This window comes from Panthera onca, chromosome B2 (assembly GCF_046562875.1).
Source record: "Panthera onca isolate mPanOnc1 chromosome B2, mPanOnc1 haplotype 2, whole genome shotgun sequence".
NCBI classification, from domain to species: Eukaryota; Metazoa; Chordata; class Mammalia; order Carnivora; family Felidae; genus Panthera; species Panthera onca.
In genome coordinates, this window is record NC_138343.1 from 91,314,700 (window position 1) to 91,332,194 (window position 17,495).

Genomic DNA, 17,495 nt, shown 5'->3' on the forward strand with positions numbered 1-17,495 from the left:
AGAATGAGTTATTAAAAAGAATGTCTTGAGGGGCCTGGGTGTCTCAGCTGGTCGAGCATCTGCCTCTTGATTTTGGCTCAGGTCATGATCTCATGGTTTGTTTGATTGAGCCCTTTGTTGGGCTCTGTGCTGACCCTGTGAGCCTGCTTGGGATTCTCTTTCTCCTGCTCTCTCTCCCCTTCCTCACTCATGCTTACTCTCTGTCTCTCTCAAAATAAACATTAAAAAAAAATAGAAGAAGAATGTCTTTGCTTAGTAGCCTTGCAAAACAAAATCAGAGAAAGGAAAGGAAACTTTGTAGATTGTTTCAGATTACACTTAAATTCTGAAAAACAAAAAAACAGGTAAAAGGTAAATAATAAACATGGTTTATTAAAAAGTTATTAAGGTAAATTTTTGCTCTACAGGCCTGCTACACTATTGTGTTGGTGTTTTAAAATGTAAGTTCATATTATAATAGTTATTCATTTTCTATCCAGGAAGTTTATGTGAAAGTGCCTTTTAAAATTTTTGTTTTTAATGTTTATGTATTTTCGAGAGAGAGAGAAATAGACTGTGAGTGGGGGAGGGGTAAAGAGAGAGGGAGACACAGAATCTGAAGCAGGCTCTAGGCTCTGAGCTGTCAGCACAGAGCCCATATTGGGCTCAAACTCACAAACTGTAAGATCATGACCTGAGCCCAAATCGGACACTTAACTGACTGAGTCACCCAGGCACCCAAAAAGTCCCTTTAATAACATCTTGAGATATTGAAATGTGGCGTGTTTTCCAGTCAAGAGAACAATACATAAGCACATGTGGAGATTCTCTCATTGGTAGTTTTTGGTCCTAACAAACCAGTCATCCTTAGTATTGTCTTTTCTTAAAAATGTAAGTTGTTCTGATTGTAGCTGCTAGGTTTTGTTCACTTTTTCTCCTGGTATTCTCACTTCCAATTATGATAACCTGTAGTGCACCACAGGCTTCTGACAAGAATGCTAATTAGGGATGGCAGCATTATGGTGAATAGAAGGAATTTGAAAGACCAGGACTCAGACAATGGCAAGACCTTTCTTAGCTCTATGATGGTAAAAGCACAACAGTTGGAATGGCAGAGGCTAAAGAAAGAAATCAAGAACACTGTCCTGTCAGTGGAGTAATAACAATCAACTGTGCTGTTATTTATGCTTATCTCCTGCTTATATTTTTTGGTCATTTCTTGTGACTGTGAATTGGAAAATATTTTTAGTTTGTCCAGTTAAGTTTCTACATATTTTTCCAACATTTAGAGTCATATAAATCACTAAAATATAATTAAATACTAGTAGTTGAGTTTATGGGAAACTAATTCCCTTAAATATATTATCCATTTCCATTTTTAAGATTGAAGTTTACTATAGACATTGATGAAATTTCCTTAATTAGCTAACAAAAAAATAACAATACTATTTTAGATTGAATAAAATGTAGTTTGGACAGTGGTGGTAAAGAAGTGAGATTAAAGGCTTGAAATTGCCTGCAGGCTTTGGATAAGTATAGGAAGTTATCAAACCAAATAGTCATTGATCTTTACAAATGTTAATGATACTAGATTCTTGTTAAATGTCATCAGGTTTAAAAATACCATTTTAAATGAATGTAAATGAATGCCTTATAAATGAATCATATATATAACAGTCTCCACTTCTGAATTTCTTTTTAAATACTTTATAAAATATGGTCAACTAAATAAGCACTTAAATATATTTTATTTCATAATATTGATAGGGAATTCTTTTATTTTTTAATCAACTTCTAATTATGAGATTCAGTTTCTTTCATCCTCATTAACAAAAATTAGCTAATTAAAAATGAGGCTCTCTAAGATTTCTCACCATCATAATAAAAATTTCCATGAAATCTTCTTAAATAACAACAACAACATATATATATGTATGTGTATATATATACGTATATATATATATACACATATGTGTGTATATATATATATATCTGTATATACGTGTATATATATATATATATATCTGTATATATATATATGTGTGTGTATATATATGTATATATGTGTATATATATACATCTGTATATACAGATATATGTATATATATACATCTGTATATACAGATATATCTGTATATAAGTATATATATATATACACATATATATGTGTATATATACACATATCTGTATATATCTGTATATATATACATACACATACACACACACATATATATATGTGTATATATATATATATATATATAGGAAACAATTTAGGGTAAATATAATAACCAACTATTTTCAGAGAAAAAAAATGCAAACTGTTTTAAGTTAGAGCATAAGAATATCACTTTTTTATTCTGCTAGGAGGTATTTGACCATGGTTTGGCTTCTCACCTGCTAGAGGCTTGGCACCCCTATACCAGCTGTCCTGCCGGACATTAGGGCTGGACAGTTGCTGTAGAAGGGCTACCTACAGGGTTCCCAAGTCAGATCTAAAGAAGAACAGAAGCTGAAGGAATAAAGCCTAACATTTCCCTTTGTTAAAAGCCTGGTTTTCTGTTTAAGCTTACCCTCTATTGTTCATCTTTAATTTACTCTGTCAGTACTGAGTTCCTTTTCTAAATTCTGGTGTTGCTTTTATAGCGTAAATTGTTAGAACTGTCTGCAAATTTGTAATCAGAATACTCACGAGATGTCTATAATGAAGCTGTCTTCATCAACATTATAAAAGATATACTTCCTCTTAACTTTCCAATAAAATTCTCCGGAAGATTCAGGAAAAGAAAATCAACATAAAAACAACAAAGCCATAGTGATATTATAAGCTCAAGGTAAAAGGAGACACAGGCCATAATTGCAGTAGAATATCCATCAAATAAAATTTATGGTTACATATTGCTGATTATTTTCTAAAATAGCATGTTGTGGACCTTACTTATGAGTTTGTGGAAATATTTCTATGTTTAAGAGATCTATAATTCATTGTCTTTAGTCATTTAGATATTTAATCGTACATTGTATAGATAGCTATAATTTCATCTTTTTCTTCACTAATTTTTAATTCCTTTTGTTTTATTTTTATTTGTATTCAGTGAGAACTTCATTCCCTGAGACTGTTTTCCTTATTTTAATGGTCTTTTCTTTTCTTGTTATTATATGAGAATAGATTTATTCTCAAGAGGACTTTTTATACCTAGTTTTCAAATTAATTATTTTTCTTTTTTTTTTTTAATTTTTTTAACCTTTATTGATTTTTGAGACAGAGAGAGAGAGCATGAACGGGGGAGGTTCAGAGAGAGATGGAGACACAGAATCTGAAACAGGCTCCAGGCTCTGAGCTCGCAGCACAGAGCCTGATGCGGGGCTCGAACTCATGGACTGTGAGATCATGACCTGAGCCGAAGTCGGACGCTCAACCGACTGAGCCACCCAGGCGCCCCTCAAATTAATTATTTTTCAATAAAAGCCATTAAATATTTTTGAATACATTGGACATCTATACAATTTATCATTAATTTTTCTAGGTACACTTATTATTCTGATGAATATATTAATAAATTTCTGAATGGTAATCATGGTCATATTCTGGAAATAAGCTATTACTGGTTATAACTAAAACGTATTTCAATGGATAGCTATGTATTGTTTGTTCTATTATTTTTAGGTATATTCAGTAGTGACTACTCCATCGTTACAACATATAACTATTTTCTTGGCTTTTTTTTTTTTGTCAGTATTATGCTAACTTCATTTAAGAAGAAGGGAACTCATTTCTCAGCATTTGCTGTGCTCTTAAGTAGCCTGTGTATCATGAAATCATTTGTTTCATATCAGGTTAAAAATAAAAGTTCCACACTATTTAGATATGTTCTGGAAAGATTTCTGAAATACTATAATTTCTTTTATGGTTATTGACCTATTCATTTTATTACTTTTTTTGAGTCACTATTATGTCATACATTAATACCATAGCATACCATAATTTGAAGGTATTCAAATTTATTAACATAGATTTTCCCATAATGTCATCATGTAAGTTTTATAATCTACCTACTGGGTTCCTTTCTCATGTACAATTCTGTGTTTTAATTTTTTTTTCTTAGATTTGATTAAAAGAAATTTTATCATTGTTGCTTTTACTAAAAGATGTTTATATCCTATTCATTGCTTCATTTATTTTTTTCTATTTCCTTATCTTCCTCCTTCTGCTTTTTTGTGTTGTTTAGTTGTCAGTTTTCTAGCTTTTTATTATATTAATGTTCCATTTACTTTGTTTTTAATTATTTAATGAAAAATTCATACAGGCTGAATTTTTCTCTGAAAAGAGCTTTGAAGATGATTCTTCTTCCTCCTCCTTCTCCTTCTCTTCCTTCTCCTTCTCCTCCTTTTCTTCCTCCTGCTCCTCCTCCTCATTCTTCTTCTTCTTGTTCTTCTTGTTCTTCTCCTTCTCCTTCTCCTTCTTCACCTTCTATTCCTCCTTCTTCTTGTTAAATGAAAATAGCATAGCTTTATGGTTAACAGAACACCATGGAGTCAAAGAGAATCTTCATCTCTCAAACTACACAGGGCTTAGAAATTCAGGTACTAGTCATTATATAATGCTTTAATAATATGCTTTCTGAAAATTCTTTTTAGATTTATTTATTTATTTATTTATTTATTTATTTATTTATTTATTATTTATTTATTTTTGAGAAGGAGAGAGAGAGAGAGCAAGAGAGGGGCAGAGGGAGAGGGAGAGAGAGAATCTTAAGCAGACTGTATGCCCAGTTCAGAGCCCAACACAGGGCCCAACACAGGACTCTATCTCACCAGCATAAGATCATGACCTGAGCTAAAATCAAGAGTTGGGTGCTTAATGTATTGAGCCATCCAGATGCCCAGGAAAACTCTTTTTAAATTTTACACACTTCTTTAACTGTATTGAGAGAAATTTAGACTTAACTTAGATTTACTGAATGTAGTATTTATGGTTTTTATAAATGTCAACTTTGCCATTCTTTGGGCTATTCTTTGATTGGTGTCAGAAAATATTTTTTCCTTTTTTTTTTTTTTTAAATGAAGAGTGTATGTATGGTAACTTTCAGTCTTTTCATAAATTACATGGAAAAATGGCTAAAATATAAAATTCTTATTTTTCAAGAGTTTTTCCTTGAAAACACTTATTATTTTTTTCAATGGTATAATCCTCCTTTTCTGGTTACCCAGTTTTATTTTCCAAAATTAAATGCTTACAAAACTATTTCTTCCTTTACCTTTGTGATTGATTTTTATATATTTATTTTGGCCAGGGTGGGCCTAGGTAAAATTTTTTTAAATCAATTTGCAGCTTTCTATGAAAATACCACTAATTTCATCTTTAAGTGTTCTTACCAAGCTGCAGAAAGCTTCTCTTCATAGGCACCGGATTACATACAGATTTCTTTTACGTCTTTGGAGGCATACCTTGAAGCCATGTGCTCTGTTCAAACTGGCCTTCTTCTGCCTTGGGCTCTTACCCAGCTATCATTCTGAGACTTCCCTTTACTGTAATCCTGAGAATTTTGTTTGCCTTTCTCCTTTACTGGAGACCCATTTCCTGGATCCTAGGACTTTTTAAAATTATTATTAGTTTTTAATTTGTTAGAGTGTACGCGATAATGGCATCCTGAGGAAGGTCACATGAGAGGCAAACATTTTAGACCTTGTATATTGAAAAACATTACCTCCTATGTACAGAATTATATGTTGAATTCTTTGGATGGTGTGGCTCCATTTGTCTTCTCTTGTTACAGTTCTTCAGATGTTCATGGTTGTTCTGATTCCTGATCCTTCATATGTGGACTGTATTTTTCTTTCCTACAGACAATTTTAGGATCATCTTGTTATTTCTGAAGTTGGAAATTTTGCTAATGATATGATGGGGGTGTGGAACTTTTTAAAAGTGGCTTTATTGAACATTCTCTAGAGTATAGATCTGTGCTTTTCAGTTATAGTAGCTAATAGCCACACATGGCTATTGAACATTTGAAATTTAGCTAGATTGAATATAGATATGCTGTTAGAACAGAATAAACACTTGCTTTCAAAGATTTGATATTAAAAAGGAATAAAAGTATCTCAATTTTATATTGGTTGTATGTTGAAATATAATATTTTGGATATATTAGGATAAATAAAATATATTATTAAAATTAACTTTATCTTTTACTTTAACTCTTTTTTTTTAAGTTTGTTTATTTAATTTGAGAGAGAGCAAGCACAAGCAGGGGAGGAGCAGAGAAAAGGAGAGACAGAATCCCAGGCAGGCTCTGTGCCATCAGCACACAGCCTGATGTGGGGCTTGAACTTACAAATTGTGAGATCATGACCTGAGCTAAGATCAAGAGTCGCATGCTTAACCAACCGAGCCACCCAAGCACCCCAACTTTTTTTTTTAATGTGGCTACTAGAAAATTTTAAATTACACATGTGGCTCCTATTTGTAGCTTGCATTATGTTTCTATTCAACAGCACTTGTCCAGAATTTTGCTGGGATCATTCAATCTGGAAATACATGTTCTTTGGTTCTAAGATATTTCAAAATATTATTTATTTAATAATATCCTCTGTGCCTTTTTCTCATTGTCTCTCTCCCTCTGCATGTCCGTTAACTGGTTATTAGATATTTCAGCACCATGTACATACTAGACAGTTTTTTGGTTTTTTGTTTAAATGTTAATGCCCAGGTTCCATACCCAGACATTCTAATTTAATTGATGAGCTCCTGACATTAGTATAGTTTGAAATCACCTCAGATGATTTTAATAATTCTCTAATTTTCTCATGTAATTTCACCTTGTTGTTTATTAAATTCTATTTTCGGAAAGAGTTCCTCAACTTTGTCTTCTAGTCCATCAATTGTTTATATTTTTAAAAATTTTTTAAGTTTATTTATTTATTTTGAGACAGAGACGGTGCAAGTGGGGAGGCACAGAGAGGGAGAGAGAGAGAATACCAAGCAGACTCCATGCTGCCAATGCAGAGCCCGATGCAAGGCTTGAACTCATGAAACCACGAGATCATGACCTGAGTTGAAACCAAGAGTCGGACGCTTAACTGACTGAGTCACCCAGGCACCCTTCAACTGTTTATATTTTTAAGATAATTTTTAGGGCAGTTTAGGTTCATCGCAAAATTGAGAGGAAGGTACAGAGATATCCTATATATCCTCAACCTTGTCACATGCTTAGCCTCCCCCATTATCAACATCCCCCACCAGAGTGGTGCATTGGTTACAACTGATGAAACTACACTGACACATCATAATCACCCAAATAGTTTATATTTCGATTCACTCTTGGTGTTGCATATTCTGTGGGTTTGGACAAATGTATAATGACATATATCTACCATCAGGGGTATCATATAAAGTATTTTCAATGCCCTGAAAATCCTCTGTGCTTTGTCTCTTAACCCCCCTACCCAATGCCTGGCAACCATTGATCTTTTTATTGTCCCCATAGTTTTGTCTTTTCCAGAATGTCATGTATTTGGAATCATGCAGTATATAGCCTTTTCAGATTGGCTTCTTTCACTTACAAAATTCACTTAAGACTCTTCCATATCTTTTATGGCTTGGTAACTCATTTCTTTAGTGCACTTTATTTATGTTTACTTTCACTTTTAATTTTTAAAAGCTTTCATACATGTTGTTTTTTCTTAGTAGCATTGATTTATTATATTTGCTATTTTGAAGTTTTTGTCTACCCCTTATATTGTTTCTTTATCTGTGTTTTTATTTTTCCGTTTTGTTTCTATCTTGATGTTAGAGGCTTCACTCAAATGTCCATTCACACTTTAAAGTAAGGCACCATAGATGGATCTGGCCTTCCATCTGGAAGGTCTAACAAATACTTAAATCTATGTATCTATTCTCTTTGTTGCATAAGTTCTGAAAGGAATCCTACAGCCTGGCAGCTAGCATTCTCAATTAAGAAGGGAGAACTTACTTTTTACTGATGTAAACTTTTTTTAAATTAATTACTTAATTAATTGATTAAATGTATTTGTTTGTTTTTCCATGTTTATTTTTGAGAAAGAGAGACAGAATACAAGCAGGGGATGGGCAGAGAGAGAGGGAAGCACAGAATCCAAAGCAAGCTCCAGTCTCTGAGCTGTTGGCACAGAGCCTGATGTGGGACTGGAACTCATGAAATGTGAGATCATGACCTGAGCCGAAGAGACACTTAACTGACTGAGCCACCCAGGCACCCCTGACTGATGTAAACTTAAATTTATTCCTCTAGATTTTAACATGGTTCCTAATTTCTCTGAATCCAGAGTCACTTAGACTCAAATTCTCCTTTAGTTTTCTGCAAGGGTCTGGGTATGAGAGGATGAATAGTTTTCTAGAAATGTATTGGGGAATTTATCTATTTTTCTTCTAGTTGGTACAGGATATGAATCTCTGAGCAAGGGCTTTTCATGGAGAACAGACTAAAACATTTTTTCCAGCTGCCTCCAGGAGACAAAGACTGCTTGGTTTCCTGTTCCTTATATTTAATGTCAATTCTTTCAAAATGATAGGTGGAGTTTCTTCATCAATTGCATTATAACTCTGTATGTTGTCAATAATTAAACTTAAAAAGGTCATGAGTTCCAGCTGAATGGGTAGACCAACTTGACCACCCTCCCCTGCCAGTCAACACACTAATACAATGACCAAAGAGTGGTGTCACCTATGTCTAACAAGAAAGCAGACTGAATTTTGGATCTACGGTTTTCCATTGCAAGAAGTCATTCTTCTTTTTTAACTAGAATTCATTACAACATCCAGCCCTTGTTTTTTACTCTGCTTGACAACTTATTTCTTTAGAGCCAAATATAACAAGCTTTCTTTCTTAAGTAGAAGGAAGCCATTTTTGATGATGATTATGCCTTTGCTCCAGTGTTTTTACAACATACCAACAATGTCAGTTATCCTTCACACATATTTTCTGTATACTTCTGATTCCATGCCCTCAACTTTTGGCAAGATTCTATTATTCTTACTGTTCACTGTTGTGAGCTTTTCCATTTTGCCCATAGCCTCAGAACTACTTTGGTAAAGAGCTAGGAGAGGCGGTGCCAGTGTTTGCTTTTTACAAATCCTTGAGCTATAATAACTATAAGTAATCCACTACAGTTAGAGCACAGAGAATGTGGAAGGGAAGTGATGGATGAGGGTGAGCAGGCGGGCAACAGAATAAAAGAGTAGAAGTTTTGTAGGTCTTATTTTAATCTACTTATGATGGTGCAATTTTGAAAGATTTTAAGTACATAAACAAATATTATCAAGACAGGACTTTTAAAAATCTTAGAATTGGAGATAGAATTGTAGTTCATGAGATAAGATTTGGTGAGAACAACCAGGAGAATATTACAAGAGTGAGAGCTGATAAAGTCCAAACTGTGGCAATATCTGAAGGGTTGGCTATCAATCACAATATATACAGAGTAGAGAATGGAAGATCTATAGTAACAGTTTACAAACTGGAGTTTAAGAAGAGGTCAGAGGTTAGGAAGACTTTTATTTTTCTGATAAACATTGCTGGAAACATTATTGGTGTAAAAAAGCAGAATTGGAGTAATAAAAGATGAATTTAATTTTAAATATATTTAAATTTCATGTGGTATATTTATCTGGTTGACAGTTAGATATGTAGTCCCATAGCTGAAGAATGATCTGGGCTGGAGATGAGATTTGGAGTTATCAAACTAGATGGAAGTTGGCATCATGAATATAGGTGATATTGTCAACTTAGAGAGCACATGCGTATTTTCAGTGATCTACACCATTGCATATTTCTTTCCTTTCCTGGTATTTTCTATGGATTCTCTTCTAAAACTTGCTACATTCTTTCTGGTTTAACAAACAACTATAAATTCAGGTCTACACAGGAAGATAAAGAAAAAAAAATACACTGTCTTTTGAGTCAGGTTCAAGAATCATTTATCCGTTTTGAGGAGGGGTAGTTGTAAGATGACTATCATGAGACTTTCAAGACTGGTAAGTCCTGAATTATGCCAGGTACCCCCAACCTAATTTTACTATCTGATCAATATCTGATTCTCAGGTTCTGATCTTCATTTTTTCAATCCCAACTTGATTACTTGACTTTGATTCCTAATTGCTTCTCTTTATTTGAAATTTAACTGGTACTCTTAATGACAGACTATTTCCTAACCTCACCACAATAACTCAAAAAGAAAGGTACAGACTTTTTCTCCTGGTAGAAAATGTCTACATATTTTGCTTTACTGTCATCACTAACATGATTTCCCCTAGAAATCCTGAATAATGTGTGAGTCCCCAGGCCCTTATCCATTTATCAGTCAATGTATTTCATTAGGTACACTTCTTATAAGGTATTTATGCCATTAATTTATGTCATTAATTAGATGCCTAAAGAAGAATGAGTATTATTAACTTGGGTCCTATAAATTTTATGTTCTGAGTTCTCTTAGCTTTGGTTTTATGTGGTAATTGGTTAAAAAAAACCAACTCATGAGTTTGTTTTCACCATCTTGTTGAATAAACCAATATAGGACAAGCAAAATATTTTTTGCCACTTCATCTGAGAACTAATAGAAAAGAAATGCCTTTGGCACATAGCTGTTTGGAAAACATTTTTTATTGTATGTATAATATTTTATACTTCATTCAAATGTAACTAGAGCCACAGACCATAAAATATGTGCTTATTATACGTCACAGCTTTGTGTTCTTTAAAAGTGTCTAAATTTATATTGTCTTTTGCACTTTTAAATTTGCAATTTTTGGTAAATATGAAACTCTCTGACATCATAGACAAAATACCACTTTCATAATACAGCAAGCACTTTCGATGCCCTGTAGCAATAACATTCCATGTTTATTATTTGGTTACATCAGAATTTCAGAGTATGCTCTACAGTGCTGATAGGTATGTGACACAGGCACACCCTACAACTATTCTGTGATTAAGTAGTTTTTAAATTTTTTTTTAATGTTTTTATTTATTTTTGACACAGAGAGAGACAGAGCATGAGCAGGGGAGGGGCAAATGGAGAGGGAGACACAGAATCTGAAGCAGGCTCCAGGCTCTGAGCTGTCAGCACAGAGCCCGAAGCGGGGGTCGAACTCACAGACTATGAGATCATGACCTGAGCTGAAGTCGGATGCCCAACCGACTGAGCCACCCAGTCGCCGCAAGTAGTTTTTGGAAAATACTGAGTTAATGTAAATTCATAAGGTTTCTTTATCACTGAATATCTAGTAAGTTCATATGTATTGTGGATATCTCAAAAGAATGAAAACATGTAGAATTTTTACATATTTTTAATTGCAGAATGTTTTCTTGAAAACAAAACTTTGGGGATGATTTCCCAGAAGAATGCACTATGGACATCATTAGGTTAGACCATAATAATTTTGAAGTTCTTGTTGATAAATATGATGAAATTTACTTATATATGCAAATCCAAGGACTGTATGATTGGATGAACCCACCAATGAACAGTATAGGAACAGACCATTCTACAATTGGTTAATACTTGGTATCTGAATTATATACCTAATTGAGAAAGGGGTTTTTTTGTAGGTTTCAAGGACAAATGGAAGTCAGAAAATCTAGGATTCTTGAGTCTGCCACTAAGTAGATGATTTTACCATGGACAGGTTACCATAACTTTATAATAAGGGTAATAATAACATGCAACTTGAAGTTTGTATTAAAGATAACAATTTGAAAAAAATATATAACATAGTTCCTGGCACAAAATTACCAGTAAATGATAATATTAAATGGATACAAAGCAATCTAAAATTAGAGTAATGAATAGTGCTCACATTTATTATTTTCCCCCAAGGCTTTCAAACATCTTCCTCTTATGAAAACTATCATTGTTTTTCTTCAGGCCACGCACCAGTAAGATTCTTCTCTATGACTTTACTCACTTCATTTCTCTTGCCGGAGCAACTCTTATTTCTCCCCATTTATCTAATTTGTACTTACTCTACAATCCATTTTTCTGGTGGCCTTTTCTCTGGGATGATTTATCTAACCATTTTGGGACATCTTTACTTTCCTTTTGCTGGCACCTAATGGTCCTTTTATCTATACAATTTATTCCTTAGGCACTTACATGAAAGCATATATTATTAATTTGCATTTTTCTGTGCAAATTCTCTATTTTCAACTAAATTAAAAAGGTGCATAAGAGAAGCAACTGTTCTAAAGTAGGTATTTTCTTTTAAATGATAGATACTCAATAAACATTTGTTGATTTTATTCGTTACGAAGGGCAGCAGCTGAATGTTAAGCTCACCATCCATTACATAAAACATATGCTGCTAACTACTACTGACCATTGATGGATAATTCTCATTGCACAACGATTTTCTTGTATGACTGTTTCACATGCATATTCAGTGGTCTCGAGGAGGTTGCCATTATCTGTTCAACCCTGGGGAAGAGTGAGGGTACAAAATCAGTTAGTATTCTAATCCATTTTTTAATCATCTTATTTCCACTCTTTTTGGAGAAATGTAAATAGAGCTAGAGGGCAGCTAATATTGGATCCTTTCTAAGACAAAGAGCCTTCAAACTCAAATTGTTGCACTGAATTATAAGAAACAGAATCCTAATGATTGAAAACTCCACTTTGCAATCATGTAATAAATCATGTCCTCCTCCTTTTGGTTTGCTTCATCACTCTCCCAAACATGTGTTCAGATTTATCCAGTAGCTAAATACTAAGAAAATACCTAAAGGGAGAATATTGGGGAAAAATTTCTAACCTCATTTCCTACATCAAAATTGACTTTTAGCTAGATGCTTAAAAATAATCTCAGGAAAGAAAATGTCATTCTAAGCAGGATATGAATTCAAACACTGATGATCCACAATGATTACATCTAGATATTTTTCTCAGAATTTTGCAGGAATAAAGATTTTCCTAACTTAAGTCCTCATGATATTATCTCCCCCTATCTTTTTCTTTGTTTGTTTGCTTCACACTTTCTAGTCACTTAGATCATACAGTGATTCAGAGAATGACTATCATTCTTTCAACATCCATATGAATCATTTTTTTCTCTCCAAAATATTTTCATTTACTCTACTCTTTGTTTAAGTCAATAGTTCATTCCTGATTGCGTATAGGACTGGCTACATAATTTCCACCCCCAGTGTAAAATGAAAGGAGGATCTCTTGTTAGAAAGGTATTAAGAATTTCAAAAGGACAGCAGCAGTCTACTAATCCTAGCAAAGTTTCTTTCACAGTGTTGGGCCCTGTCTTCTCCATTGTATATTCTTTACTCCTTTGTCATAAGTTAATTTCCCAAATATGCATGAGCTTATTTCTAAACTCGATTCTGTTCCATTGATCTGTGTGTTTGGTTTTATGCCAATACCATACTGTTTTGTTACTCTAACTTTGTAGTAGAGTTTTAAATCAGAGGATATGATACCTCTGTCCTTGTTCTTCTTTTTCAAGATTATGCAACTATTTGGGGTAATTTGTGGTTCCATACAAATTTTAGAAGTATTTGTTCTAGTTCTGTGAAAAATCTTGTGGGAATTTTGATAGAGACTGTATTGGATCTGTGGATTGCTTTGGGGAATATAAACATTTTAACAATATTAATTCTTCCAGTCCATGGAGACAGACTATCTTTCCATTTATTTGTGTGTTCTTCATCTTCTTTCATAAATGTTTTTAGTTTTCACTGTTCATTTAGGTAAACAGTTTACAATTATACCCTTTTCTTCCTTTCCTGCTTACACAGAGCCTGAAGTCCAGCCAAAGGTAAATGCTTAAGGTCTTCCCAGGTCTTTCCTGAGCATACATCCTGCCATAGGCATGTGCATGGGCTTCTAGAATTCCTTGATTATGAAGGAGCATTGTATAGCACTAATTCTAAGTATTTATTTCCTCAGGGAAGTATTTCTTTCTTCTGTTCAGGCATTTTGATCTGCTTCTTGTCTCTGCTGTTATCTTTCACAGGAGGAAATGGCTAATATATTTGCCACTACATGTTCATGACAACACCACTTATTAAGCAGCTTCAGCCCTCAGGAAGCTCCTGTGTAGGTGAAACAAAGCAAACCCTTGAGCCAATCCTTCAGGTCAAAACACAGAATTCCCTTCTTTGAACATGGGCCCATACCATTCTCTCTGGTACCCACAACTTGCACCAGGAATGCAGGCTGCCGTCTTCAATGCTGCCACAGAACTGGTAGTGGAGGACAATAGTTAACAGGGTACATTGATATGCCACAGAGCTCTCCTACCAAAATTCTGCAGTTTTTATCTTTACAAAGCATCCCCCGGTTGTTGTAAGTTTTTTATTAGATTCCAGAGTTCCTAAAATATGCATCCCTAAAAACTGACAGTTTTGCCAGCTTATTCATTGCTCCTATGGCTGCTTTTGCTCTACAATGGCAGTTGGGTGCTTGCAACTTTACTATCCACAAAGACAAAAATATTCACTACCTGATTTTTCAGTGAAAATTTGCTGACCTCTATACTAGAAATCTTTATATAGAATTAACATAACAATGTTTAATGAATGCATAGATGGATGGGTTGGTAGATAAAATATTAGGTGAAAAACAAAAATATTTTACATTTATATTTTATCATGAAGTTATCAAATGTAGATATAGGTAGCTGCATGTATTTTGTTAAACTTAGAATTGTACTGTAGAAGAGAATGGTAATTCATTGACCATCTTTATAGTTGCTGTTTTTACTTATAGGTCACTATTCCATACAGACATGATGGTGGCTACTTAAAATCAAAACATGCTAATTGGAAATATACATTAGTATTAGAAAGCATTATTATATCATAAGTTGTTGTTGTTTCCAGGTCACATTGTACATTATGTATTCCTAATCTACCCAGAAGTATCTCCTATGAGGGCAGTAGTATAGACCATATTCAGATAGTTACAGTGAGTTGATAACTTGTTTGTTGGGGGAAATACCCATCTTCTTAGTATTACTGTCCATGATAATGTCCTTTCATCCTTAATCCTCCTCTTAAATGAATAATTTTCCACTTTGCATTCTTTTGAGCATTCCAGGGCAAGATGTTGAGGCCTGCTTTTTAATCCCTTATGTTAATGTGTAAGTTGTATAGTTTTACAGAGCTGACTCACCTTCCCCAGGAGCCAATGGCAGCAGAATCATTGCCCCTACCCTTCATGATGCCCATTCATTAGCCTTCCACTTCCAATCAGCTTCACAGCCTCCATCTTGATCTCCACACTCTTTAAAAACCAAGTTGCTCTATTGTAGTATTATTACTTAATGCTTTTAGTCTGAGGGCAGTGATAGGATACACAGAGTATGTATATAAGACTAAGAAAATTGAGGGAGATAAATGATTCTCAGGAACACATAAACTGCTCAGTTTTAAGTTTAATCTCTATAATTTTATTTTAACCTGATGTTATTATTGTAACCATTTTGCCCTTTTCATTTGACCCATAAGAATGCTATTTTTTAAAAAGGGTATTGGTTGGGGCACCCGGGTGGCTTAGTTAGTTAAGTGTCTGACTCTTGATTTCAACTCAGGTCATGATCTTATGGTTTGTGAGTTTGAGCCCCATGTTGGGCTCTGTGCTGGCAGAGTGGAGCCTGCTTAGGCTTCAATCTCTCTCTCTCTCTCTCAAAATAAAATAAATTAAAAAATAGAAAAATAAAAAAGGTGTGTGTGTGTGTGTGTAACAGAGAGAGAGAGGGAGGGAGGGAGAGAACCCTATATTCATTAAGGAAAAATTGAGACACATTAAAAATATCTCTTAAATGCTTATACTGTTTTTAATTGAGAATATTGTTACCCATAGCAACTGGAGTTTCAGCTGGTTGCCATTGAAAAGTTGTTTTGTTATGAGGGTAAATTCAGAACAAGATTGAGGCTGAGTATCCATTTCTGTTTTCCCAAATAAATTATTTAAGGGCCACAGTGTCATAGGTCCTGCTCTAAAATAAAACATAATCATGTATTTCAAAGGTATACTGTATGTTGATATTTCCTCTCTGGTAATTAATGAAGCAAAGTAGCCTTGTGAATGATACAGAATATTATAAAATAGACAAGAATCTCAAATTCACTACTAGACTGGGAGTTCCAGAAGGGCAGAAACTTTTCTGTATTGTTTTGTTTTTCACTGTTGTATATCTGATGCCTAAAATGGTACACAATAGTCAATATGTATTTGAATAAATAAATAAATTAGTTTAGCCTTATCATGGAAATGGAAAGGGATAGTTTATACATCTATAAAATTAAATTGCATTTTTATGTACCTATCTTTTGAATATCATGAGTATGGTAATGATAGTTCAGGGGTTAGCATATGAAAAAATAATTTAGGTCTGGATAAGGTCTGAAGGATATGTGAGTTACAACTTAAGAATTTTAAAGTTTTATTATATTTAAATAAAACATTTTGGTCCCCTCAACCTTAAAACATATTTTACTTTTTTAGAGCTTCATTTTGGTTATATTCTTTGCCAACTCCCAGTCTAATGCAGATAAAAATGCATGAGTTATTGGGTTCCTTAAAACTGGGTTTGATAGTGGAAATGCTGACAAATCTTTATTACAGATGCCAGTGAAATGAAGTGCTTTTACCTCTAGCAAATGCTGATGTGGAGATTTAAGACTATATGAGAAATCAGTAAAGTTGCCCAGGAGAGTTTTATCATATTATTCATTGAACTCAGTATGTGGTACAGTAATTGCTTCTGGTACCATTTTTCTTTTCCTACATGAGGTTATTATTTATCCTTGTGCTGTATGAAACAGAGAAAGAGAGTCTAAAGGAGAGTCATAACTGGATGTAAACTATCTTGTGACACAATGTAGCTGGAGATAGGAATCACAACTGGAAAATGGTGTCTTACTTATCAGAATTAAATATAGGAAGAATGGTATTTGACATTGTGGAGACCCATAAATATTAAAAAGATGCACTCAGACCACATTTTTTTCCAGTGATATGAAAACCTGTTTAAAATATATATCTAAATAGACTTTAATCTCACAGGGATCAACAAATTTATTTGCCCCTGACAGAAGTTTTCTTATTAGCTTATAGGTGGTGGAAATCAAGTTAATAGGTAGGATAGTTACTAGGAAAAGCTGAATTAATGAGAATTAAGTAGCATAACAATCTTTAAATTTTTTTTCTCTGCTTTTGTATTTTGTGCACATATATCCGTCATGTGCCTCAAATATATTTCATTAAGCAGTAACTTAATTTTTTTCTAATGTGCAAGTGAGTTTGTGTGAAAGACATACCATAAATATTTTGGAACAAAGATTTTAAAGAGACAATGATGCCTTAATAATGCAAATGCAGTTTTTAGACACGCATATTACTACCTTAATCTGTTAGGCTTAAAATTGCTATTTTCACAAATTCTTGAAGAACTTTTATGTTAAAAATGTATTCTTTCTGGGGCCCCTGGGTGGCTCAGTCACGGAAGCGTCCGACTCTTGGTTTCAGCTCAGGTA

At 33.8% G+C, this 17,495-nt stretch overlaps 1 protein-coding gene across 4 annotated transcripts in view; it reads left to right on the plus strand.

Moving 5' to 3' along the window:
* Positions 1-17,495, plus strand: part of GRIK2 (glutamate ionotropic receptor kainate type subunit 2) — a 648,000-nt gene that overhangs the window by 411,909 nt on the left and 218,596 nt on the right. The gene's annotated exons all lie outside the window — the stretch shown is intronic.